The sequence below is a fragment of the Vidua macroura genome, chromosome 5 (assembly GCF_024509145.1).
Source record: "Vidua macroura isolate BioBank_ID:100142 chromosome 5, ASM2450914v1, whole genome shotgun sequence".
Lineage (NCBI taxonomy): Eukaryota > Metazoa > Chordata > Aves > Passeriformes > Viduidae > Vidua > Vidua macroura.
In genome coordinates, this window is record NC_071575.1 from 7048042 (window position 1) to 7075339 (window position 27298).

General features: G+C 44.5%; 1 long non-coding RNA gene across 1 annotated transcript; it reads left to right on the top strand.

The window, feature by feature from the left end:
- On the top strand, window positions 1–24922 carry LOC128807520 (uncharacterized). The gene is made up of 3 exons (XR_008437178.1): window positions 1–1087; window positions 21701–21825; window positions 24221–24922. It is a non-coding gene; the product is annotated as an uncharacterized LOC128807520 (long non-coding RNA).
- Window positions 24923–27298: the final 2376 nt, after the last annotated feature.

Sequence of the window (27298 nt, forward strand, 5' to 3'; positions counted from 1 at the left end):
CTGTATTTATGGTTGAAAGGAGATTTCTTATTCCTGTGAAATATGATATCATTAAAGCACTAGGAACATTAGCAATTCAGCACTTTCTGAGTTTTCCACTAGTGATCAGTTCAGATCTGGTTATCTTGTATGTGAAGTGAATTTGGTGCTTTTAACCCTAGAGCAGAAAACTTCCGTTGTCATTGATATGTTAGTTTCTTGTGAGCCTTAAATTATTAAATATTGTAGATATACTTCTTTATAAATAATTTTATTAGTTACCTTCCTGTTTCAGAATTTCTGAGTAACTCAGTCATGTGCTTACTGGCCCCACTCAAAAAAGTATGTGCAGCTTTTTGCTTCTTTTTTTTTTTTTTTTTTTTTTTTGTGTGGTTTTTCAGTTTTATATCTTTGTTATATTTTTGAGACCTAAAGGAAAAAAATACACTGTCTGCTGTTACTGGTTTCAATCCAGTGCACAATGGATCGAAAGTGATCTGAACAGATTTTCAAGTGCACAACAGATCAAAAACATGAGGGAGCGGATAGGCACGATAAGAAAGGAGAATATTGAGTGCAATATCTGCAGAACTGTTTTCATTGTACGCTCCAGGTTCCTTGAGCGTGTGTATCAGTCACCTTTATGCATGCACACACCATTTGTGCACACAGTTCTCTGGTTTTAGTTCTCTCAGACCGGGAGTGGATGGCACTTCAGGAGTCAGACGTGGCGTGCTGTGCTGCTTCAACAACCATCGCCTGGCTTTTCTCTTGGACACGGATGGGAAGCACCATCTTTTCATCAAAACACACCCCTGGTTTCTTCAATTTCCAAACAAAACCTCAGCGCTGTGGATTTTACAGTTGAGGTGGTGTTGAGAGACGAGTGACACATTGCCTTCGTCAGGATCACAGATAACTCTGAAGACCGACACAAATTTGCTCCTTTAGCTCAAAGAGCTTTCTTACAATTTCTCTTGCAAAGGACATCTCTGTTTCCCCCTCCAGCTTCTGTTGTATTGCTGAAGGATTTCCATGCCTTTCCCACATCCTGTGGCACAGCAAGTGTAGCAGAGAAGAGAAGGCTTAATTGTCAACATCGCTCAAGGTTTGTTTCTGACAAATTTTCTAATATAATTAAATGCTCAGTTGGGATTATAATTTATTCAAGTACCTCATCTATGTCCTGAGATAAATTGAGATCAGTTTTTCAGAGCAGCACTCTGACATTCTCTCCCCTAGACACAAATGCTGCTTTCCTGTCCCTGACCGTGCTCTTTAATGATAGTGCCCAAATGCATGATGATTTTGTCTCTCCTGGTCAGTAAAATAACTGCCAAGCAAGTCATACTTTTAATGATCAGAGTGCTCAGCCCAAAACCCAGGGCTGAGGGGAAGGAATTGGAATCTCATAATAGAGAACGGCATCTTTCACATTAATTTTAGAATTTTAGATGTTGGTTTCTTGGTTGGTTTGCTTGTTTATTTAGCTGTGGAATGAGGCTGTAATGTGCTGAGGAGCTGTCCGAAACACGACTGACAGGAAAAGCATCCAGTGCAGCTGCACTCCAGACTCAGGGAGATCTCCACTTTGCCTTGGTGGGAGTTGTTGCACCAGAGGGAAGTGCAGAATCAGCTCTTTGGTGAGGCTGAATCTCAGATGAAACAAAGAAGTGGTGTCACTCTGCTGCACGTGCTGAGACCTAGGTCACTGATGGACTTAGAATAAGGCTTTTTGCTCAGACAAGTGCTTTGCTTTGCTCTCAGTGATCACATCCATCTGACTCACCTGAACACGCACCAGATAACTGCAGTGAGTCTTTCAGGATAAAGTTTTGGGGTGGTCTTTCTGGAACTACTACCCCCACCTGCCTGACCACCAGAGTTTGGTCTTCCAACTGTGTGTCGTGTTGGATTGGGCTGTCAGCTCCTCGGAGCAGGGGCACTGTGTCCACACAGCCACTTGCTTGGAATCCTTTGTAAGGATTTTAGAGATCTGGATTACATCTGTGTAGTAGGTGCAGCAAGCTGATGTAGGTGAAAGCAGATCAGGGCTGTGGGGCATGGGTCAAGCTGATCATGGTGACACAAAAGGAAGGCCTGGTCTTCCTCCTTTTTTACTTTTCTTCTCCCCACCATGTGTTTTTTTGTTGCTTTCACTGAACTGGTTCTCTCCTCGTGGAAGTACAAGTTCAAGTGCTGCCTTCTCTTCCTGGAGCTGCCTGAGCTCACTTATCTGGCAGGAAATTGAATTCAGTCTTCTGTTTGAATATGCTGTATTTTTCCTTAACAAAACAACAGAACTTTCCAATAGAAAGAAAACAAATCATTCTAAAGTATAGTTAAAAAGATTTGCTTGGCGTGGGTTTCTAAGCAGTTGTTAAGCACAATTCAGGCAAATTCGGTATTGACACCTTTACAAATAAATACATAATTTCTGTTGGCTTACAGGGCAGTAAAGGATTTGCTTTCTAATGACAGGTACTGCTGCCAAACCCTGAGTAATGTGACCAGGACACGGTTGCAGCCCAGTTCAACAGAGCATTTTGCACAGATACATGCTTAAACCAATACAATTTTCAGCAGGTGTTTTAGATGCACTGATTTTTATGATTTTGAGGTTTGAGATCATGAGTTGGACTTGGATGTTCCTTGTGGGTCCCCTCCAGCTCCAGATATTCTTTGATTCTCTGATGGTTATTTAAAGATAAGTTATAAACAGGGCTGAAACCGTGGAGCCATGGGTTCCCCTTGGATTTTGGGGTAAATATGTGGGTACATGGTACAATCACATAATGTGCCAATGCAAATTTGTGCTGCAGAAGAGTGTGAGAGTAAGAACTGAATCCCTCCAAGAAGGCTCCTGGAAATGTGAGACAGGAAGAGAATTTTCTCTTCCAGGCCATCACAAGAAGGTAATACACCCTAACCACTATTGATTTTATGTTAGCTGACCTGCAAGGAACAGCAGGCTGAATCAGATCTCTTTGCCATATCAAAGGCATCAAGATATCAGCACTTAATGAATAGCAAATCATTGCAGACATCAAAAACCCCAAACAAACCCAGCCAAACAGCAAACCAACACTTTTTTGTAAACTCTTTTGGATAGGAGCTGCAACAGTGACGCTGCCTCACCCCACACATGCTGTAGTTATTAATGGCTTGTCCTCTCACGTGGGACACTGTGCATTAAAATGCATTCTTGGGGGGTGCTGAAGTGAATGTTCATTTGGATCACCAGTAATGTAAGTTTAGTTTGTTTCACCTGGCCCCAAGGGGAGTCCACATTTCCCTTTTATTTTTCCATCATGCTAAAAAGCGATGAAACAGTACCGAGCAGTTATGTAACACCATTCATCTCCCGGAGCTCTGTGAACAATTGCACCACGCTCTTTGTACAGGCAGGGTAAAGAAAAGGCTGAGGAAGGGAAGACCAAGCCTTCCAGAGGGGGACAGGGCTTGGAGAGGCACAAACAGGAGTGGGTTTGGCTGGACTGAGAGGTCTAAAATGTGGATCTCAGGGAAGAGAGATTCCCCCTGTGGTCTCTTGCATGGCTCTGGGTGGCTCTGCAGGCAAGGACTGGATGCCAGCAGCTGTGCACCATGATCCATCTGGTGGGGTCACTGAACACAGAGGGGACTTAATGCTGCTCTGAGCAGCACGAACAAATCCCTCTTTTGTGTGCTCTTTTCATTTGGGCTCTGTGAGGAGAACATGGCACTCCTACAGGCTGTTCCCTGGCCTCTCCAGCATCAGACACTGCTGGTCTGGTGGAGGTGGTGCTGAGACATTCTTCAGGCACTGCCCTTCACCTCCTGTTAGGGAGCAAAGCACATGTCAGAGCACTCTCAGGGGGAGACATGTTTGTGCACAAAAAGTCTGACTCTTCTGAAACCTGTCCCAGAATCACTGAGGTTGGAAAAGGCCTCGGAGATCAGTAAGTGACAGATCACCACTTTGTCAACTGAGCCAGAGCACTGAGTGCCACGGCCAGTTGCTTCCTGAAGACCTTTGAGGATGGTGACTCCACCACCTCCCTGGGCAGCTCATTCCAGTGCCTGACAACCTTTTCTGTGAAGAAATTCTTCTTCCTGGTCAGTGTTAGTGAAGCTGGAGCTGAGGTCAAATGAGGAGAGTGTTCAGTGGCATGTGACAGTGCCACTGAGCCGCGGTGAGGGACGAGCTGCCTCACTGACATCTGATCCAGCCATTTAGCAAGATGCCGTGAACAGCAGTGGAATTTGGCAGGGGCCTCGGGGTGGCTGCTGCCATATTTAGGGAATAAGGGAGAGAGGGCTTTAAGCACCTCATCAGGACTTTGGCCTTGCCACTTGGGCAGCGGTGGGATCGGGATGTTGTGTGGCAGGCAGGGTGTAACGAGGCTGACCCCCTGCAGGACAGAGGGGCAGCAGGGAAATGGGCAGCTGAAGCTCTAACAGCATCTGCCTGCCTTTGGTTCAGCTTTATCCACGTCACTGTGTGACCACCAGCCTCACTCCACAGCTACAAATGTCTAAAAAAATAGAAATAGAAAAAGTCTTTAGAATAGTCTAGCCTATGACCAATTAAAATCATTGTTCCAAAAATCATTCTGCCATGATTTTTGCTATACACAGCACCACTAAATATTTTTTTTTAGATTGTGCCATTTAGACTTTTCACAGGTTCTGTAATGTTTGGTTTTTGGTTGCTTTGTTTGTAGTTTGTTGTGTTTTTTTTTTTTTTTTTTGTTGTTTTTTTGGTTTTTTTTTGTTTTGTTTTGTTTTGTTTTGTTTTTTTTTAACTTTCTTTCTGTATGCATTAACTATTCCCCAGTTCTTCTGCTCAGCTTGTTGAAGTTCTGCTTCTCTGGCCAAAATTTGGGACCTCAGGGTACTGACACGCTACAGTAGACTGGGTCATGCCTCCTGACATCAGTGTGTCAGCTCATTACATGGAATTTCACCAGTAACTCTGTGGGCCAATTGACCAGAACATACTTAATATTTTTATGATGAAATACTATGAAATATGTGGTTATAATAGCCATTGAAATAATATGAAATAAAAACTTTTATGTTAATTGGAATAGGAAAAAAATAAAGCTGATAACGATATGACTAAAGAATTAATTGGAATTAGAAGTTTTGAAGAGAAATACCAGCTTGTTTAAAGAAAAAGAAGGCTTCAAACTGACAGAAAGTAGGTTTAGATTGGATATTAAGCAGATTTATTTTTCCCTGTGAGGGTGGTGAGGCCCTGGCACAGGTTATCCAGAGAAGCTGTGGATGCCCCAGAAATTACCTGATCTAATAGTAAAATGACTGTCCTTCCTAGATGGCAACAAAGTGTTTTATTTAGAGCTTGGGCTTCCTAGCACACAGTCTTTATGTTTACTGCAGAATTAATAATTTTCCAGATAGAATTTAGAATTTACCAAAAGTCATCTGCAAGTTGTCTTCTGTGTAAATAATTCACAGTCATCAGGGAGATGTTTCCAAATAAATCGGTTTTAACACTTGATTGACAGGAAGAAGAGAAAAAAAAAAGATATATCTTATTTCTGTCCTTCAACTGTGGTGTGCCATGGAGATTGTAATTTGCAATATTCTGAAAAACAGCTGTGGTTGTCTTAAAATTTACATTGGAAAGGATGTTGCTGGAGAATCACCTTGGATGAAAACAGGTAATAATTTCCCTCTCAAGACACTGGTTACTCTGACCTTCTCCAGTTTTCTGACAAAGCCAGTTTGGACATAAATGTTGAAATATGAGGTCTCTTCTCTCAAATCCCATGTCCAACCCTGGCCAGGAATGGTGGTTTCCTCACTCCTGTGGGTGAGGAGTGCAGTGGAACCTTGCAGCTCTTCTCATGACAGTGCAGCTGCACTCATGTCAGGGTTGATGTTTCCATGAAGATGCTGGAGGAAAAGATGGGATGTAAATGGACTACACTGGTGTAAGGGTCTGGTGTGTACAAGCAGCAGGTAGAATTTCTTCCTTTGCATGATTTCACTCCAGTGGTGGTGTCCTAGCACGTAGTAATTCCCCTACAAAATATCACAAAATCCATACCAGGGCTTGCTTTGCTCTCTTCAGTTAGTAGAGATTGGTTACATTATACCATACTTAGTTCTCTCAAGCAAGTTCAACACATTTAAAAACTCTCTCTCCCTCCTCCCTGCTTAATTATAGGTAGAAATGCCTGTGATTGGAAAGGTGAAGAATTATTTGAATTATTTAAGCAACATAACCTTATAATTCTTTTTTTCTGCCTTGTTTAAAATGATTTGAAGATCTAATGGGATGTGATTGAATGTGATTCATATAACATGAATTTGCAGAGCCAGTTGTATGAGTTTCTCAGTTCAGAAAACACAGTAATTTTCAAGGCAGTGCTGCACAGGGGGGCTGTTTAAAGGAAGGCTGTTGTGAAAATACATGGTGTTTCATTATGCAAGAGAATGGTGCAAAGAAGCGGAGAATCTGGGGGGTGACAAAGCTTGTTCTGGGAAGGAATGCCCTCTAGCTTAAATTTAGCCTCTGTGCTTTGAAGGAGAGAGTGTTCCTTGAGCCACAGAGGAAGCAAAGGGAAGAGCAGGAATCTGAAGCTGAGATATCAGAGCATTTGACTGACAAAAGGATGGTGTTGTCTCTGTCGTCTCTGCAGTTGTCTCTGCATTTCAGCCACTGGGCAAAATACCTGCACAGGATCGCTCAGGATCGTGTTTTAAAAGTCTGCCCAGTGCATTGAAAGGATACAGGTACCTGCCTTTAGGAGAATGTGCTGAAGTGTGGATCTAAGGCAGACACTGGCATTTTCCTGCAGGTCTGGCAGAGTAAATTCCAGTAACCAACAAACTTTGGGTCAGATTCTCCTTTCCCACTCCCAGAGTATCTCCATCTCAGTGATGCATATTTACAGTGGAGCAGAGTCTGAGAAGTGCAGAATTCTGGAGCATGAGAGAGAAATCTCTTTGGGAGGCTTGGAAGCACTGGGCGTTTCAAAATAGCATTTGCACTGCTTCTTGCTAGTGGAAAACGGGGTAGCTCTGTTCTTAAAAAGGAAGCTGGATATTCCACTGAGGGGGAGATACAAATTCTCATAGACATCCTGACTGCATCTATATTAGAAAACGAAATGTGCCCAGGACCATTCCCTGGCACTGAGGCCAGCTGGCAGGAGACAGGCTGAGCTCCTGCTGCCAGAGGCTCGCTCTGAAACAAGGTGTTCAGCACTCAGCCTGCTGGGCTCCCTTCCTGGCCTCTGCTCACGCCCATCTCGTGCCTAGGAAGTATTTTGGGAGAGAGTGCTTGGGTGCAGACTTACCAGCGTGACCAGGAGGCTTGAAGTGTGGTTGATTGTGATTAATTGCTTGGGAACATTCCCTCAAACTCTTGAGATGGCAAGTGTAGATGCAACCCTGCTTTGATGCCTCTTGCCCTCAGGTAATTTTTGGGGTATCTTAAAAGCTTTATATATTTCCCTCTTTTGGCACATTCTTAAACAGTAATCAGTCTCTATTCACTGAAAACAGTTATTCCTGCCAAAATCCGTTCTCATCTAATTCTGCTTCCACCTGCACTCATTTATATGCAACTCTAACTAAAAATCACCACACTCTTCCAGCTGCACACAGAGGAGCACAAGTGGATCTGACAGTGGGAGTGGGATACTGTTGCTTGGGTTTTTGGCTGATTTTCCTGTTTGCCTGGCCATAGTGTAGCTGTATCTTGTGTTTCAGTCACTGCATCTTCTAACTCTGCTTAGAATTCCAGTTGAGGCCCTGGTGGCCGTGCATATCCCCTGGTCTTGCTGTCCAGCAGGATCCACCATGAAATGACTGGAAATTAAAAAAAAAACAAACAACCCCCCCCCCCCAAAAACCCCAAAAAACACTAAAAAAAACAAGGGAGGGGTGGGGACACTGCATTCTAGTTGCATTCTAGTGCTGAAGAAAGCAAAGACCACCCAGCACAGGCAGAAAATGGGCCAGTGCTACAATTCTTCTGTGTCTTCAAGGTGAGCCTGCATGCCAGTGGTCCCCAGGGAATGGGACATGAGTTAAATTCAGTCAGAGGAGGAAGAAAAAGTAAACTTCCTACTTCCTTCTACTGAAGTACAAGTAAACTTCCATTTAAAATCTTTCCTGTATCCATGGGTCTTGACAGCTCTAACTGCAATAGTTTGAGATGTCAGTGCTGTCAACCACCCTAAAAAGATGGTGAGAAGTAAATCACTCTGAAGGGACCACTAAGGACAAGTGAACCGACTGATGGGATTTTTCTTTCAGCAGATGAGTGGGCACATGGTTTAGTGTGGGTGTCATATAGAAAAGACCAGCAGAATGTGGAGGTTGGAATGCTGAGGTACACCACCTGGGAAAAAGTCATGGAACTTTTTGTGCCAGGGTATCAGTCCTTGAGGTCTGTTTCATCAAGTAAGGCTGAAAACTCTGTTTATTGTATTTATGTGTTAATGTTTAGAGACAGGACACATAGTGAAAATGAACATGTAGAAAACATGAAGATTTGCAAGAAAGTAAAAGTGTAATTCAGGTGCCAAACCCATCCTGGAGGTGAGCAGATGCAATCATCATCAGAGCCAGTAAAGGGAGGAGGGCTTTCTAATTATTTCCCAGAGGGAAAGTTGTAAAGTAATTTTTGCAGCATTCATGGAAATGTATATTTAAAATATCTCAGAAGCACACCCTGCACTCTGTTCACTCTGTAGCTGCAGATTAGTCCTACTGAAGACAACTGGATTCCATTCCAGGAGTCCTGCTCAGATCAACTTGAGCTCTGCAGTCACATCCTTTGTTTTCCTTGACCCCTGACAGCCCAAATTAAACGGAGATCTCTCTTAGCAGTGAGGGAATGCTGACGGCATGTGCTGTGGGCACGGTGTGGCAACAATATCACTTCTTGCCTGGCCTCAGCGTGGCCAAGTGGCAGCATGGCATGTCCTGGCTGCACTCGTCCCTCAGGCAGGGCAGGTGATGCTGGGGAGGGGTGTGAAGGGTCCGAATTTGGAAGAGAAAATAATCAGACTGATGACTGGAACAAAATGCTCAAGCCAAAATGCTTTCTCCCTAGGGAAGCTCTCCCACAGCCAGATGCAGTGTTGTTTAGCTGTCTGGATTTCATTCCAGGACTGCACGTGGCTCTTGAGATTCTGCCTGAGACTTTTTTTGTCTGCTGTTGGGTAGCAAACCCAAACAAACAGGAAGTCAGGCTTGAACAGGAATGTCACATATCATCCACTTCTCATCCCTGTAAAACCCATCCCTATTCCCTTGTCTGATTTTCTAATTGAATCATCGTGGCTGTAAAATCACACTGTAAATATCCTCCTCTCGTTTGCAGAGAGCCCAGAGGCAGGAGCCAGTGTAACATATTTGGAATTTGTTTTCCTTTTTAGAAGTGGCTAGCATTTTGGGTAATTTTTTTCCCAGGCTAATGTACATCTGATGTCAGGCTCCCCAGATGAGAATGGTTAGACTGGAGTTGACATTTTTAGAAATATGTGCAAATGGAAAAATATCCTGGGAGCACTGCCAATGGCTGATTTTGTAAAGTCTTAGTCTTTGTTGGATAGGAACCATGAGCCAGGTACCTGTACTGAAAAGAAGCCTTGCTTATAAAGTGTCTTGCTCAGGTGTGTGCCAGACATGCCTTCTCAATTTAAAGAGAGGGCAGCAGTGAATTTCAGCAGGCTGTGACTCAGCCAGGCAATATTCAATTCCCCTTTCTGATCAGATGACAAACAGCCAGTTAGCATCTTTCCCAAAGGGAGGTACAGAGACAGGAGAAGTTCCTGGTGAAAAATGGATTTCCCAAGGTTGAACTGTGAAGTGGTGCAGACAAATCTGCCTGACCTGTGGCTGTTCCTTCCAGTTTGGTACTGACACGACTGGGACAAGACAGCTTAGAGCTGAGCTGGTTTGCAGTGAGCCAAACCTGCAGCTTTCTAATTCCCAGCTAGCTGCTGGCATTTGGAGGATGAGTGCAGCTGATTCGCGGTGCTGCGAATGTCAGCAACTTTCATAGGCTTTGTGGGGGGCTGGCGTTTGCTGCCTCATCAGAACAAATGCCTTGTTGGCAGGTGGCAGGCTCACATTGAGTGAGCAGGGGGTGGCACAGGGGCTAAGGCAGCGCAGGGCAGGCACTGAGGGCGCAGCATCAGCTTGAGAACAGACGGCTCAATCTCCAGCCAGGGCTGCAGCCAGCTCCCACTGAGCTGCTGGCTCTGGGTCTCGGTGGAACCCTGGAGCTGCTGGCTCTGGGTCTCGCTGGGAGCCTGGAGCTGCTGGCTCTGGGTCTCGCTGGGACACTGGAGCTGCTGGCTCTGGGTCTCACTGGAAGCCTGGAGCTGCTGGCTCTGGGTCTCAGTGGGAGCCTGGAGCTGCTGGCTCTGGCTCTCGGTGGGAGCCTGGAGCTGCTGGCTCCACTGAGGCCAGGCAGTGCTCGGGGAGCAGCTCGGTGCTGAGCCTGCCCTGCTGCCCGGCAGGATCAGGATGTGCTGAGCTGGCCCTGGCTGGCTGCTCCAGAGAGCCAGCACGGCTCTCCTCCAGCTTTGGTGGGCACATCAGCCATCCCAGGACAGTGGCAGGGTGCTTTTGTGCACAGCATCCTTCTCCCGTCCTGTCCTGGTTTAGGGCAAATTTGGGAGGAAACATCCAAAGGGGTTCCTCTAGAAAGCAAATTCAAGTGGCCCCTCGCCCAACCGGTTCAGGAAAAGATTTCCTCGGAGAAAAGTGGAAAAAACCTGTTTTTTTAACAGGCAAAGCATTCACCAGCACAAAAATTTGAACAATATTAAACAGTAAAACCTCAAAAAAACTCAGAAAGTCCCCATGGTGGGCTGTAGCTCAGCTCACCCAGGCTGTTCTCAGTCCCTGCAGTGCTGGAGATGCCACGGCCCAGGACTGGCCCCGTGGGCCACAGCTGCGAGCTGCCCGTGTTCTTCTGGTGTTCAGTCCAGGGCAGGTTTGAGCAGGTCCAAGAAAAAGAAAAACCACAGCCCAGGGAACTTCTCTGCCTCAGCTACCTAAAAACTAACTAAAAGCAAAGGAGAGCCCTGTCCTGCTGTCTGTCTGTGCTGCAGACAACACAGTCCAGGAGAGGATGCAGAGGAGCAAATTCAGTTCCTGAAAACAAACTCCGTGCTTCTCTCCCCCCTTCACTCTCAGAACCAGTCTGAAAGGTGCAAAACTTATTTCTGGGCTAAACAGACAAATGGGAATAGCAGCATCATAAAGTCACTCCAGGACACATCCCTCTCTCTCTGCCTCATCATCATCTCCCTGATTTCCATACTCCAAGCTGAGTGGATGGGGCTGTGCCTGGTGCTCCTTATTGAACAATCATCTTCAACATATTTATCAACCACCTGGATGCAGGAGTTGAAGGCACCCTTCAGCAGGGTTATGGTGATGCCAGTACATGCTCTGGCCCCAGCAGGGTTCCCAGGCTTGGCTCGTGTTGGGGATGGTTCCCCACACAGGGACACCGTGGCTTAGTGGTGGCCTTAGCAGGAAGTTTAGGTACAGCTATTTTCACACACATTGGCTCTGTGGAGCACTGCAGAAATGGGTTTATATCAGCTCTGCAGACAGCAGTGAGCTGAGGTGGGTTCGGTCTGGAGAAGGGTTTGGTGGTTTTTAGTCACTCTTTTGTCCATCAGTAGCTTTTGAACTTGTTAGCTATTTGCAACCAGCTTTGGCAAAAGGACACTGGCCTTGAAGAAGACAAGGATTCTTCTTTTTACAGCTTTTGGAAGGGTAGCTGGCGGCCTGGGGGAAAGAAAGACTGAAATTAAAACTGCTTTTCTTGGGCAAAAGCTGTGGCATGACCTGTCCTAAACTGTTGCTCTATCAACACAGGAGAGACCATGGTATATTCACAGACTTCTCTGAAGTGCTGCAAATGCTAACTAGATGGGATTTACAGGGTAACAGCAAGAAGTAGAGGTGTGCTTAGAAGTAAGGCAAACTGTGTCTGGCTTTCCTTTCCTTTTTTCCTTTCCTTTCCTTTCCTTTCCTTTCCTTTCCTTTCCTTTCCTTTCCTTTCCTTTCCTTTCCTTTCCTTTCCTTTCCTTTCCTTTCCTTTCCTTTCCTTTCCTTTCCTTTCCTTTCCTTTCCTTCCCTTTCCTTCCCTTCCCTTCCCTTCCCTTCCCTTCCCTTCCCTTCCCTTCCCTTCCCTTCCCTTCCCTTCCCTTCCCTTCCCTTCCCTTCCCTTCCCTTCCCTTCCCTTCCCTTCCCTTCCCTTCCCTTCCCTTCCCTTCCCTTCCCTTCCCTTCCCTTCCCTTCCCTTCCCTTCCCTTCCCTTCCCTTCCCTTCCCTTCCCTTCCCTTCCCTTCCCTTCCCTTCCCTTCCCTTCCCTTCCCTTCCCTTCCCTTCCCTTCCCTTCCCTTCCCTTCCCTTCCCTTCCCTTCCCTTCCCTTCCCTTCCCTTCCCTTCCCTTCCCTTCCCTTCCCTTCCCTTCCCTTCCCTTCCCTTCCCTCCCCTCCCCTCCCCTCCCCTCCCCTCCCCTCCCCTCCCCTCCCCTCCCCTCCCCTCCCCTCCCTTCCCCTCCCCTCCCCTCCCCTCCCCTCCCCTCCCAGTTGCTGTAAGTATCAGCCTGGGGCTCTGAGCTGATGGCTTTTTATACCTTGGGCCTTGTTTCTTCAGGGCTCATGTCTGGGGCCAGTCCTGTCCAGTTATTTATCAATGACCTGGATGCAGCAGTTGAACACACCATGAGAAATTTGCTGGTGGCACCAAACTGAGAGGTGCTGTTGACTTTCTACAGAGCCAGGAGGCCTTGGGAGGTTGGAGATACGGTCTGTGAGCCATGGGGTGAAATTTAACAACAACAAATGCTGGATTCTGCACCTGGAACAGGGGAATGCTGGGCAACATGCACTAGGAGAGGAGTGCTCAGACAGTTGGGCCTTTCCAACTAAAAATATTCTATTTTTTGTTCTATTTTCTAAAGGTATGAATCACCCTGGAGAGAGGGGCAGTCATGCTTGATTGGTTCACACACAGGCAAATCTGGGTGAGGATCAGAAGGCATTTGATGTGCTGCTATTGTTAAGAAAGGCTGCAGAATTTTGTCAGTGATGGATTTCTGGTGAAATCTGTTCAAAACCAGTGATGAAATGCTCACCAGACCAGACAAAGTCAACACTTCTGACTTTATGCCATGCAAAGCACACGGAATCTGTACCAAACCAGTGGGGAAGAGGAAGAGCCTCCTGTTTGAAATCTGATTTTTACATTATTCTTACAATGCTGTGCAGTCTGACTCATGACTGTTGAACACTCAGCCTCTCTCAAAAAGCACCTGATTTTGAAAGGTAAGAACTGCTGCAGAAGAGAGGCAGAGGCCCAAACATCCTCACCTTGAAGTCTGTCATGGCTTCCAGGTCTAGAAAAATCTTCAGTGAAAGGCATGTATGTACTTTATTTTCCCTTTGTGTTCTTTTACCATGGTAAAATAAGTGTAGCAGCCTGCTGCAAAACAAATGGAATGTAATCTGCCATTTTTTTCTTTTGACCATTTTGAAATAGTCTGTTCAAATAGCTAAAGAATGGCATGCAGGCAGTTTGTGAAATCATTTTGCATGAAGGGATTTCAAAAAGCTTCCCCAAAAGCTACCTGCAAGTTATTAACTCACATTTGGGGACCATCTGCCCTGTGGCTTCTCTAAATAATGCTATAAACACACAGGCTAAAAGCAAGAAATGTCTTACAAAAGCGTATCTTCCAGAAAAAAATAACGAAAAGAAAAAGGAAAAAAAAATAAAATAGAAAAAAAGGCAAAATCTGCAATAACTGAGCTTTACCTTTCGTTATACCCTAGGTGATAAATCAAATTTGGGAACAGAAGTGTATCTGGCGCTTTGCCACAACACATGTATGTTCTAAAAATCATCTTGTAGTTCCTGTTGCAGAATTTTGACCTGTTTTGCTCCTGCTACATTTGTTTGGGGAAAATGCAGTGCATGTAAAAGGGACATTACTGTGCCTCTTCAGATTTTACAGGCAAGAATTTACAGCAATATTTCTTCTCTAAAGAATGACCAGAGATTGGAGAGTTTTTTTCCTAAATCTGTAAGGCTTCAGCTACATGGGAACATTTAGGAATCTGAATGGGAATCAAAAAAAATAGTTCTTAATTACAATGACTTAAAATGTTGCACACTCCTTTGTGGATAATCACATTTAGAATAAGGGTAGGTCTGACTTATGTGTAACTGAGTCCACTTTGGAATTCCAAACCAAATTTAACCTCTATTATTTTAAAGCAGAATGGCTGTGCAGGGACTAACCAGCACAAACATGGCTTTTTCCTTGGTAGACAGTCTCCATTCTTAAAAGTCATCTCAGAAGGCAGGGAGGACACTGAAGTCATTGCAAACAGACATGCCATCTCCATAATTTGTTATCCACAAAGGGAACACTTCAACACGGTGCTGAGCAACATTTTTTTGGTGTGCTGCATTCCTTTTATCACCTGTGGGTGTCGAGGACCATCGGTATCACCCACGGTGAAGTACAGGTGGCATTGAGGGTGACCTGTGCTGCTCAACAGCACTTGTGTCGTAGCTGTTATCAAATTTCATAGGCATTGAATGAAAAGTAACTTAATCCTAGAAGGGATGAAAAAACCTTTACCATTCTTAGCTGCAGAGCACTAACCCCTGGGATCAATCCAGGATGGGGATGATAAATATCCATACAAAAAGGGTGAGAGAACTGGGGATGTTCAGCCTGGAGAAGAGAAGGATTGGGGTGACCTCATTGTGGCCTTCCAGGACTTGAAGGGAGCCCACAGGAAAGATGGAGAAAGACTCTGGACATGGGCCTGGAGTGACAGGACAAGGGGGAATGGCTTCACACTGACAGAGAGCAGGGTTAGATTGGATATTGGGAAGAAATTGCTCCCTGTGAGGGTGGAGAGGCCCTGGCACAGGTTTCCCAGAGAAGCTCTGGCTGCTTCATCCCTGGCAGTGTCCAAGGCCAGGCTGGATGGGATTTGGAGCAACCTGGGCTAGTGGAAGGTGTCCCTGCCCATGGCTAGGGGTTGGAACTGGATGATCTTTACCAACCCAAACCATTCTGTGATTCTGTGACTGGAATTCAGGCCAGAGAGATGCCCACTCCACCCTTACTTGCTTCAAATTGTGTTTGGACTCTGAAGACCTGTTCTGCTGTAGAACTGAATGGATATTTTGCAGCTGGCTTCAGCAGACAGAGAGAGGATAGAATAGCACTGGTGCTGATTTTGGTAAACTTTCCCACTGCTGGTTGGATGGAGCAGGGGTTTGTCTGAGCCCTGTTTTGAACTGGTGGCAAAAATCACTTTTGAAAAGGATCAGGATGAGGCAGTTATTCCCCACTGTCAGCTTGGAGCCTGAACTATGAATCAATCTATTTCTGTGGTCTCTTATATGAGGCTGGGTATCACTGTCAGTCCATAATGCTTAAACTGGGAAAAATGGAGCTGGAGAAGGTGGGACCAATTCTAGCCAAATGGGACTTTTGGACTTTCCTTAAGGAATCCTACCTGGGGGGTTGCAAGTGCTGAACTGATGTGTAAAGACCTTGTATAGGTAGATTCACAGTATGCCAGATTAGTGTTTGCTATTTGAAAAGATAACTGGAATAACAATCTATTCCATGTTTTTATTTTCTGTAATTTATAATCTGGATATTTCCTTCAGTGTCCTGGGCCTTTGGAATCTGGTTCAGTTTTTGGCTTCTCTGATTACCTGTGTCACTAAGTTCCATAGCCTAATTGCATCTTCTGTTAGAAACTAATTCCTTTTCCTGATTTTAAATTTTCTGCTGTGGATCATTAATACATCTCCTGTAAGGATTCTTAGTCAGTTTTAAGCTCCAGCACCTGAAGCTGGATCCTAAAATGGGCTGATCCATGGATTACTGTAAAGATGATATTTTCACTTTCACTCTCTTTTTCTCACACACCCTGTCACTGTTACAGCTGTGACTGCGCCCTGTGTAGTGAACTCAAGCCTTTACTTTGCAGGTAATGAAACTCTTCACTGGTGGAATTTAGAGCACTGACTGTAAATTCTAAGTGGTGGCAGCCAGGTCTCTTGAATATTCACTGTTGGTTAAGCTTTAGCCTGATTCAGATTTAAATTTGGGCTGGCTTCTTTTTAACCAGCATCACTATAAATACTCAGAATGTGTTTTTTCAGAACTCAGACAAAAGTTTAGATCTCTGTGATACAAGATTTTACTGGCTGCAAGTTTTACTGGCCATTTTGCTGTATGTTCACCCAGCTTTTTCCTTTTTCTCTGAAGAATCTTAACATTCCTTTTGTCCTAACTACTGTACACGAATTGATCATTTGTAGGCTACTCTATCTCATGTCTATCTTTCCAAAGAAATTTAAATATTCAGTGGAACGCAAGCACCAGGGAGCCTTGCCTGGTCTTCTGCCATGATTACACCAGGTGTGTCACTCACTGAGAGGGGACATTCAGCCTTTCTTGAAGCAGGTGCAGGCTTCACAGGAACAAATCCCTTGCTGTACCTGAAGGGACAAAGATGGAGAGGATTTTTTTTACAAATGTAGTGTCAGAACAAGGGGAAATGGCTTCACACTGACAGAGAGCAGGTTTAGATTGGCTATTAGGAAGAAATTGTTCCCTGTGAGGGTGGTGAGGCCCTGGCACAGTTGCCCAGAGAAGCTGTGGCTGCTCCCATGCCCTTTCCTGAAAGATCTTTTGTCCCTTTTCACTTTGTGAATGGCCTGGTTCTTCCTACAGCCACCAGAGTCATTAACAGGACTGTCTCACCACTCTGCCCTGTTAGTTCTGCCAGCCTCCATGAGTCACAGCAACACCTCCCACAAGCTCTAGCAGCACCTGCGAAAGTCACACACTGTCAGACTCAACACTGCCTTGTGCCAGCCTAAATTTGCCTTTGTCATAGGCAAACCTGGCCCGATGCTGCATTTCATGGGGGGAGTTGCTGTTGTTTCAATAGAGCCTGTGTTCTTCTGATGGGAAGGTGCTCCTGGTCTGCATTCCCAGTTCACAGAGCAAAAGTCTGTGCTCACAGAGCCTGTGTGGGAGCAGGAACAGAGGAAAGGCAATGCCACAGAAAGATTGCTCTCATACTGCTGAACATACCAAGGCTGCTCTAATTAAGCTGGAGGTGAAAGAGTTAATCTAGGCTTTGCCATGGCAGCCAAAGGGTGCACTTTAGGTATTTGCCAATGTCTGACTCAAAAACAGTAAGTCACAGTCCTGACACAGTGGAAGACACTTGGTGTGGTGCCACTGACTTCACGGGGGTCAGAACTGAGCTCAGGGCTCAGTTTAGACATTTTGGACAGCACAGCTCAAGTGCAGAATACTGATCTCTGCCAAGAACTTAAAACTGAATCCAGTCAGCACAGAATCAGGTAGTTCCTTAGGAAAATTTGTTAGATTTGTCAGTATTGACACTGGGTTTCAGATGTATATTTGCTTAATTACTCTTTTGATAAAACCCCTTATAAGCAAGTCTGCTCTCCATCTGGTGCTGATCTGACTTAAAATACAGCAAGATTGGCAACTCATTAATTTATGGACAGGATAAGTATAAAATTTGCATAAATCAGTTAATACTAGAAAGTACAAAACTTGTAGTTTCTTGAAAAAGCAAAGTGTGAACCTTTCCTCTTAGGACAGAAACTCTTTGTGAGATGGAGAAATATCTCACGTTTCTTGTGACAAAATACCGAGTAGTGATGTTTGGGTTTTTCAGATTCCTTTCTCATTAATTCTTGTTCCAAAAATAGAACTATACTTGTCTTGAAACTGGTGACTTTGTGTTCAAGGCAAAATTCCTGCTCTTTAATGATGTAGTTTTATTTTTAAGGCTTTAATCTTACATCAATAATTTTAAGTGCTTTTCAGTGATGCTCTGAGCGAGGAACTACCATCCTTCTTTGTTGTTTTCAGTGCCAGATGAGATTTTCATCCAATGGTAGGCATCCATTTGCTATGAAAATTGAGTTCCTGGAATGCAGTGTACAGATGTGAGGCAATTTTGATCATTGCTCTCTGGAAATTATAGTGATTATATACATTTTAGTAATTAGTTTACCCTCTGGATTGCAACTTCTTCTGAATCACTAGAAGGAAATCACATTAGTTTTATGCTTTTTTTTCTGGAATATTAAAAATCTTGTTTAAAATGAACCACCCTGCTCTAGCTTGTAGGAGCTGCAAGTTACTGTCTGTGAGAGGTGGCAAAGAGCTCATCTCCCATAGGATTGAGGAAATTTTTGCCAGAGAACTCTGGATTGAATCAGGAATATTTCCATGAAAAATGTATCTTCCAAGCACTTGACATCCTCCAGAAAAAGCAGTGAATGGAGGAAGTCCTTTACTTTGCTCTATTCCATTTGGCAAAAGTGTCCCTGCATCTTCCTTTCCTCGTGTTTGGAGAAGAGTGGGAGGAAGTGCAGAGACCAACTCCATGTGAATGGAAAGCTGCTCTTTGCAAGTCATTTCCTGACTGTTCTGAGTGATGGCTTTAAGGATTCTGTAATCCTTAGGGCTGGAAGGGACCTCTGGAGCTCATCCAGACCAACCCCCCTGCCCAGGCAGGGTCACCCAGAGCAGGTGACACAGGAACACATCCAGGTGGGTTTGGAATGTCTCCAGAGAAGGAACTCCACAACCTCCCTGGGCAGCTGTTGCAGTGCTCTGCCACCCTCAGCAGAAAGAAATTCTTCCTCGTGCTGAGGTGGAACTTCTTGTGTTTAGTTTATGGCCATTGCTGCCTGTCCTGTCATTGAGCACCACTGAAGAGAACCTGGCACCATCCTCTTGATGCCCTGTTTGAGATGTTTTTATGTCCTTTCCTGACCTTCTGTGCACCTCAGGTGATAAGACAGGGCTGAGAAGTAAGAGATGGGAAGAGTTCCTCTGGATTCATAGAGTCTGCTTAGAAGAGCTGCAGACAAAGACAGGTTCAGGACAGGAGATTGCAGCTCAGGACAAACCTTACTCTGAAGGACTACTGACAGGTGTTTGACAGCAAAAACTTGTTTAACTCAGTAGTACCAAGGAGCCTCTCTGTTAAACAGAAAGCTCACAGCAGGACACTGCTGCATTAACAAGATTTTCTCTGGCTGCTCCAATTCCCTTTAGCTTTTTTTTTTTTTTTGGTAATCATCTTTCAAACTGCAGCAGCATTTGTTGTCCTGAGGTGCTGATTCCAGTGGAAGAGACTTTAGTGGAAGCTTCTCCTTCAGTGTGCACAGGCTTCATTTCAGGTCAGTAATCACATCCTCCTCAACCTCTCCTGGGGCTCTCACATTGATCATCCTCCAGCTGGAGGAATTGTCTGGGAGGAAGGGCATGACTGTTGTGTTGAGGTCACATTTCTAGTGAGGGTGGACTGAGGGAAGCTTCTGCCCTTTGCATTCGGGGGAGACCTGACATTTGGATGTGATGTGGGTGTGCAAGCTGTCAGCCTTCCTGCTCCATCATGCACATCTGCCCCCCTCCAGGCAGCCACTTATGCTGGGGAGGGATGAGAGGAGAGGGCAGAGCATGTGACGGATGGCTCAAGCTGGTGTTTGGGTTCTGAGCAACAAAGTCTCTGCTGGATGAGGCTGTGTCACCAACAAAAGGCTCCTTGACTGTTCTGAGTCATCAGCAGCAGTCCATGTGAAGGACTTGAGTTGACATGAGGGGTAGGAAGTTTGCCCCAGGACAAATCTGGAGAACAAAACATCCACAGAAATAAAACATGCTTTATGTTTTCCAGTGTTACCTGGAGAGCCAGATTGGAGCAGAAAGAAAAAGCAGGAGGCCAGGGGATCTAAAAGCTTGTGAGAAAGGGCTATTTGACATCCTTTGCTATGTTTTCCTGGGAAAGCTGGAATAACACAGTGGATCACAAGCGACCCTTATGCTAAACTGACTCCAGACCAAGCTGACTCTAGAACCAAGCTGACACCTAGCTACCTTCTCAGCAAAAAAGGGCATGACTTTGGCTAGAGACACTCTAATGTCCTGGAAAGCCCATTGCTTCAGTGTGAGGGGAATCTTGCTCCTGAGTATCCTGGCCTGGATCAGGAATGGTGTGGCCAGCAGGAGCAGGGAGGTCATTCTCCCCCTGTACTCAGCACTGGTGAGGCCACACCTGGAGTGCTCTGTCCAGTTCTGGCCCCTCGGTTTGGGAAGGACGTCGAGACACTTGAGCGCGTCCAGAGGAGGCAACGAGGCTGGAGAGGGGCTGGGAACACAAACCCTGTGAGGAACCACTGAGGCAGCTGGGGGTGCTCAGCCTGGAGAAAAGGAGACTCAGGGGTGACCTTATCACTCTCTACAGCTCCCTGAAAGGTGGCTGTGGTCAGGTGAGGGTTGGTCTCTTTCTCCAGGCAGCAACTGACAGAATGAGAGGACACAGTCTCAAGCTGCACCAAGGGAAATATAGGTTGGATATTAGGAAAAAGTTTTTCACTGAAAGAGTGATAAAATACTGGAATGGTCTGCCCGGGGAGGTGGTGGAGTCACCATCCCTGGATGTGTTTAAAAAAAGACTGGATGTGGCACTCGGTGCCATGGTTTAGTTGTGGTGTTAGGGCTGGGTTGGACTTGATGATCTTGAAAGTCTCTTCCAACCTTGTGATTCTGTGATTCTGTGAGTAGAATTCTCACAGCTAAGTTAGGATTTTATTCCCCTTTCCCCAGAAAAACGCCTTTTTTTTTTGTAAATATTCTGTGGACAAGGCTTCTTTGACACCTTTCAATGAAGTTCATTTTTGAAAGTGTCAGGGCAAAAGAGGGGGAAACATCTAGAGTGAGATTTATCTGTTATTTTCTGGTATTAATATTTTTTTGAAGCGTGATATGGTATCCAGTTGCTGTTTGAAGTACTCCCTCTAGCCTAGAGAATAATTTGCTTGTTCACATAAAGAGAAAACCTTCTGTGCTTTTGGCTTCTGACTGGCTTGGAAATGCCCTCAGGAAGATGGAGATGGAAGTCCAGATAGAGGGAAAGGAGGGAATTGGAATTCTTGAGCAGAGGCTGTTACCACTCCATGAGGAGGTAAGAGAAAATAATTATACTTCCTCTGATCAGCTTCATTTCTGGGAAGAGGTAGAATTTAGGTTCCTTACTGGCAAACTCCGTGTTACTTCTGGATTTAAAGAGAAGCCAGAGTCCAGGCACATGGGGAACTGAATCCACTGGGAAGGGTGAGTGCAGGATTCCACAGCAGCAGACTGTACTGGGCTTTTGATGTTCTGTGTTTGGAATCACCATAGCTATATGTGCAGTTAATAAGGATTTCAACATCTAATTCCTCCTGTGACCTGGCCTTCCCATCCCACGTCAGGGAACTGTGGTTTGGCCTCAGGAAGCATCAACCCTGGACAGTCTGCCTAGTGTGGCACCGAGGACCATATCCCTGAGGTGATAACCAAGAAATGTGTGAGGAGCGGGTCTTTTACTCATCTTGAATTACATCCACCTGTCTCTCAAGAGCCCTTTCCCCCCTCACAGGCTGAGCCCTGTACTTTTACTAAAGGCTGGTGCAGTGCCAGCTTTCCATGAGATTGTCTGGAACTGGGACTTGCAACCAGACATGTCACTAAGGCTGTAGAAACAAGGAAGAACTGCAACCCTCACAAGTGCTGTAGACAGTTTGCAACAGCCAGAGCAGGTGTGTGATAAACCAGTAAATTCTGCTGCCTCTCTGTGTTTTCCAGAGCAACCTGGAGCTCAAGCAGGAGTGGTGTTCTCCAGACAGCTCTCCACGGCTTCCCTAACACACCAGTGAGCCACGAGACCGAGGCAGAAATTCCAGTGTGGGGAGAGTGTGAGTCATGAGATGGTGAGTGAAGGAAACAGCAGGATAAAAATAACAGAGCCCAGTGTGATGCAGAATATTAATCTCCTGCCCTGTGTTATCCTCACTTGTATTACAGGCAGCACACTGCTGTAGTGTAGATGCTCTGCTGCTCAAAACAGATCCCTCCGTGCTACTCAGAAAGATTATGGCTCAGGATGCCAGATTGCAGGGACTCCTAATAATCATGCCCTCAAGTTGGCTGAAAATTCTTAATCACGACATTCCTGCTGTAGAAAATACGTAATCAAAGAGCGTCGAAATGCTACATTCGTATTTTGCATGTTTACATGAAAATGTAAATTTCAGTTAATTAAATGTCAATTTCAGTTAATTTGACATCAGCTGAAAAATATTTATTTATTCAAAATTTAAATGAGTGAAGTCCCTTTCATTTTCCAACCTTTTTTTCCTCTCCTTCTTCCTTCAAAAGGAGAAAAGAAAGGAGAAGAGTATGAAAATACCATGAAAACCCACATAATACTCAAGTTTGATTCTAGCTAACATAAATCAGTAGGGGAAAAAAAGTAGGAAAAGTGGAATTGGTAAAATAAAATAAAAAAAAAATCCAAGTATTTTATTTTGAGTTGTGAATCTCTCTTTTTCTACTCAAATCTGCCATCAGATTTGATAAGCCTTGTTCCAAGATCACTCACAACAAAACCAGGATCCCTCTAGGGAGCATTTCCAGCTCAGCCACTGTGGGGTTTCTAACCCAGTCCCTTTGACATCTCCTCTAATCACTGGTCAGTGATCTTCAGAGAGCTCTTGGGAGCTTAGGAAACCTCTTACTCTGGTACTTTTCAATCCTGGAAGGAATTTGGGCACTACAAAGACAGCAGGAGATTTTCCTTTAACTTCAAAGGGTGCCAGCTCTGGCACTGAGGCTTCACTGCAGATTTAACACGTGGGGAGCTCTTCTGACAGAAACTGCCTTTGGTATTTCAGAGTGGGGAGAACTGTTTATTTCATTTCACACAGATTCACTTCAAAACCTTTCTAAAGGATTTCACTTTGCTGCTTTTTTTTTGTCGTTTCTTTTTTTTTTTTCATGTTAAGTCGCCTTTGGGTTTAAGTTCACCTTCAAAAACTGTGTAAAACATTACCAAAACTGAGGAACAGCCTTTTGAGACAGGCAGGGAGGTAGCTGTGTGGTCCCCACACTGCAGGACTCACAGGGAGAATGACCAGTATTTGTAGGGCTCTCTTTTCCCTTTGCCCTTTCAGAGCTGCTTTATGAAGCAGAACGTTTGCACACACGCTGAAAGAAGGCACTGTTCCATTGTGATGGATTTAAGGGAGGGGTGTGTGTGTGTAAAATCATGTGGTTCAGGTGTGCAGTTATGGTCAGAGTACTCCTTGCTCCCTTTCAGACCCCGTTGAAACCAACTTCTTTCATCCCACTGAGCTGAAAAATCCCTTTTTTTCTTCTTCTTTCTTTTCTGTTTTGTCTTACAGAAGCTGCCTGTGAAGCTACTTGGGAATAACTTTTCTGGTTTTAAATATTCTTCTCAAGCAATCTCCTGTTATTTTTTACTTTTATATATCCATCTATTTAACTTATTCCCGTGTACCAAGTCTTTTTTATTTTCCAATGCGTAAAGAAAGAAAGACTTATTTTGGAAGTTCTACAAAAATGGAAGTCATTGTAATCATGATTTGATGTCCTTGGAACGCACTTTATTTACTATTTGTTTTTATTAGGACATTGTTTGAACGTAACTTTAAGCCCAATAAGGTTCTAGGACTAATCTCCTGGGAGAGGATATTTATGGTCCATATTTTCAGAGAGGGAGATTGGAAGTAGAAAAAGGCTTAAGTATTTAGGCCTCGCTTCAGCTCTGAAGGCAGGGGAAATCTGCAAATAGTCACTTGACCAGCTGAAGGAGAGGGTGGCATGTGCAGATGCCCAGCTCCAAGGGGCACTTGCATTCCATGTGGGCTCATTCCAAGCAGAAACATGGGCCTCAGATTGTGTGCATTACTGTAGGGGAACTGACCTATTTTTCTGGAGAGGAAAAATCTACCATAAAAATCTAATTTGCAATGATTGTGGGAGTGGAAACAGGGCTGTTTTTTTTTTTTTTTCTCTAGGATATTTGGTTATGCAAACAAATTGATGAGGGAGAAGCTTCCAGCAGGAAAACCGCTGATGGTGCTCAGCGTCACTCAGAAGTGTAACACTCCTGAAAGAGAAGTGAAATAATGATTAATCCTTCAGAGAATCAGAAAATCATAGAATGGCCTGGGTTGGAAAGGACCTTAAAGATCCTCTAGTTCCAACACCCTGCCATGGGAAAAGACACCTTCCACTTTGTTCTAAGCCATAATTTTGTGTCCAGTGTGGAGCCTAATGGTTTTTCCTCCTTAATTACTGCAGCTTTTTGCATGACACTCTCCTGATTGCCTTCCTCCTGCAAGCACTGACCATTAGAAAGACACTGCTGCAGAGTCTGAAACCAAACCAGCCTATTCCTTGTTCTCAAGTCATCTTGGGTTGGAAGCTGCTGAAAAACTTCCTTCTGGATAAATAACTGTGATGTCCCCTTCATCCCCAGAATTGGATTCCTTCACTAGGAATGCTGAAAGACTGGTCTGCTCCAAGGTTTCTCTCACAGAAGAACTGTTCAGCTTCACAACAGGAGTGAGAAAAGTTTAAATACTTTGGGGCTCACTCCCAGGCACAAGACTTCATTTGAGCTTTTGTTTGGAAATAAATTGAGTTCTTGTCATAGATTGGGCATCTTCTCCCGTGGTTCTTACATATCAAAATTTCTCATCATTCTGGAAGAAGATTCAAGTGTTAGTTCTCTTTCTTTTATTGCACTCGTCTTTGTTTATTTATTTTGTATTCTTGAGATGTGCTGCATCTCTGGAGTTTATATTTCTACTTTGACCGTAAAAATGCTGTACATACAAGTCTAGAATGCATCCGGAGATTAGTCTAATTTTTCATGTGACTTTGACTTGAACATTTTTCTGTTTATGTTTATATTGCTATTTCAAATATGTGCATTACCTGTATTCTTTATGCCTTTTCCCCATCTATAACTCAATAAAATAATGTCTCCATTCTTCAGAACCATATCACGTGTGCATGACAGTGATAACAGTTTCTGAATAATAATGACTGATAATTTAAAATGTGCTAATCTCTATTTATATCTATTTCTATATCCATATCTGTATATATATCTGTCTGTCACAGCCTGAAATTCTTTTGATGTGGGATTTGAGACAGTGAAAAAATTACCAGCAAGTGGTAAGCTCAGCTCAGGAATAATTCTTCATAAGTCTGTTTGGACTTGAAAGGTAGATTTTCCTGCTCCATAAAGGTTTATGTTCTTTATTTCAGTTCTTATCCATGGCTAAATTTAGAACTGATATTACATAAATCAGTGGAGTGTCACCCATTTCACCAGGAGTTTGTGAGGACAGTACTACCCTGTGCAGCTCTTGGAACTGGATGCTGTAGGACCTCGCCCTGCCTTGTGAAGGTCCTTTAGGCAGATTCTCAGCTGGCATGAATCAGCCTCATTTCCTTCACATTAGTGGAGCTCTTCTGGTTTTTGCTCACTGAACACCTCAGAGTTTACCTGCATTTAAATGCAACTTGTTTCTGTGAATCACAAACTTTTTAAAGCAATTTGGTTGGGTTTTTTTGTAACCCTCTCTACTAAGGAAAAGAGTACCATGACCTGAGAGATCTGTGGGCTGATGCAAGCCTTAGGCCTTTAACTGGAGGGCTTCATCCTTGTCACATGGATCTTCCCATTCCTTCCAAGTCCCTTGATTTTCTTTTGCTGGATGGATCCAGTGAGGTGCTCAGTTCTGTGCTGAGGGATAGTCCTGACTGATGTGAACAGATGCACAAATGGATGCAGGACTGAGGCTTTAATGAGGAGATTTCTGAGTCTCTGGAAACAGGCTTTGATCTTAGAGTGAACTTATCAAACATCTGAGCGCTCTGAGCATTCATGGACATTAAAGTCCCTCAGAGCAAGGGCATGAAACCATTCAATGCCTCTCCTGCTTTGGGGAGATTCAGCTTTTTTTGGCTTTTTCTTTGGAAATGACATTCACTGCCAGGAGAAACTCGAGGCCATTGTACAATGCTGGCTTTTTATTGCTATAACATTCCTTTGGGTCTCAAAGGTTTAATGAAGTCAGTGGGAAATTTTCTATCACTTTCAGTGTGTTGGGAACATGTCCTTGCTGCAAGTAAGACTCCATCAAACACAGCTGTTTACAAGGCAAAGACAGAAGGACATTTCCTGTCCTTGTCTGTTCAGTGCTGTATGCCAAGCCTCTGTTCAGGATTTTAAATCATACAAATTGCAAAATGTCCCATTTAAATAGAATGAAGGCTGAACCAACTCAAGCTGTGGGCTATTTACCACAGGGAACGGGCAATAGGACCTCCAGGGAGAAGCCTGAGGATTGTGAGTGGTGACAGTGGTGATGGGAACAGGTGTTCCCTTGTGTGACTTACCTACACCTACACCTCCATGACTGAACTGAGTGGAGCTCCATTTTCTCACGTACCCCAAAAGGACAGCTCGTGATTCCTCTTACAGCTGGAGGCATAGTATACACATCTAGACATCTCCAATCAGAAACAAGATAGGTTCCTATAAACAAACAGCTGGGGCTGGCTTATAATTAAGGTTTCTATTAATAGAGCATCTTCTTTCATTTAGGTGAGCTACTGCTGCTGTTTTGCCAAAAGCATGTTCATTAATTTCATCCCAGCTTCTCCTTGTCATTATTAGAGCATAGGAAGCAAGTTCATGGTTTAATAAGCTTGAGTTTCAGGCTAGGCTAATCAAATAATTTTGATTCTATTTATCAGCTTTTAATTTGCAATAAAAGATTAAATTTAGATGAAAATATCTTCAATCTGAAAAGGAGATTTTGCTTAGAAGTTGACTGTCCTTAACCAGCACCTAGCTCTGTGCTTGAACTTTGTGCCTGTAGTTACAGTAAAAAAGGTCCAAAGTAAACACAACAGAAGCCTCCTAATGATAAGAAGAGTGATAGACTGAAATCCACCGAGGTGAAGGTGGTGCAAAGACCTGTCTAGGACAGGATTCTTAATCCCAGGATCCAGTCCCATCCCCTTGTGAGCGTGTTTGCAGCAAAGGAGCCTTGCAGAGCATGTGCCTGCCTTCAGCCTGATTCGGCTGCCAACACTCTGCTGAGCGCCGAGTTCATTCATTATTATTGCTGGCTTTTCAGGAGGCAAGATGAGCAAAATCAACATCAATCTCCAACAGATGGGACACGGGGAGGGCAGCTGCAGGCATTCGGTGCACTACATACGGCAGGCGAGCGCACGTGGAATCCTCTGCCCCCGGAGCTCCGGCGTTTCCGTTCCACGGGCAGCAGGAAAATACAATTATCTGAATTAACTGCCCGCAAATCCCTGCGCTTTGTGCTGCCCACTCGGGAATTCAGG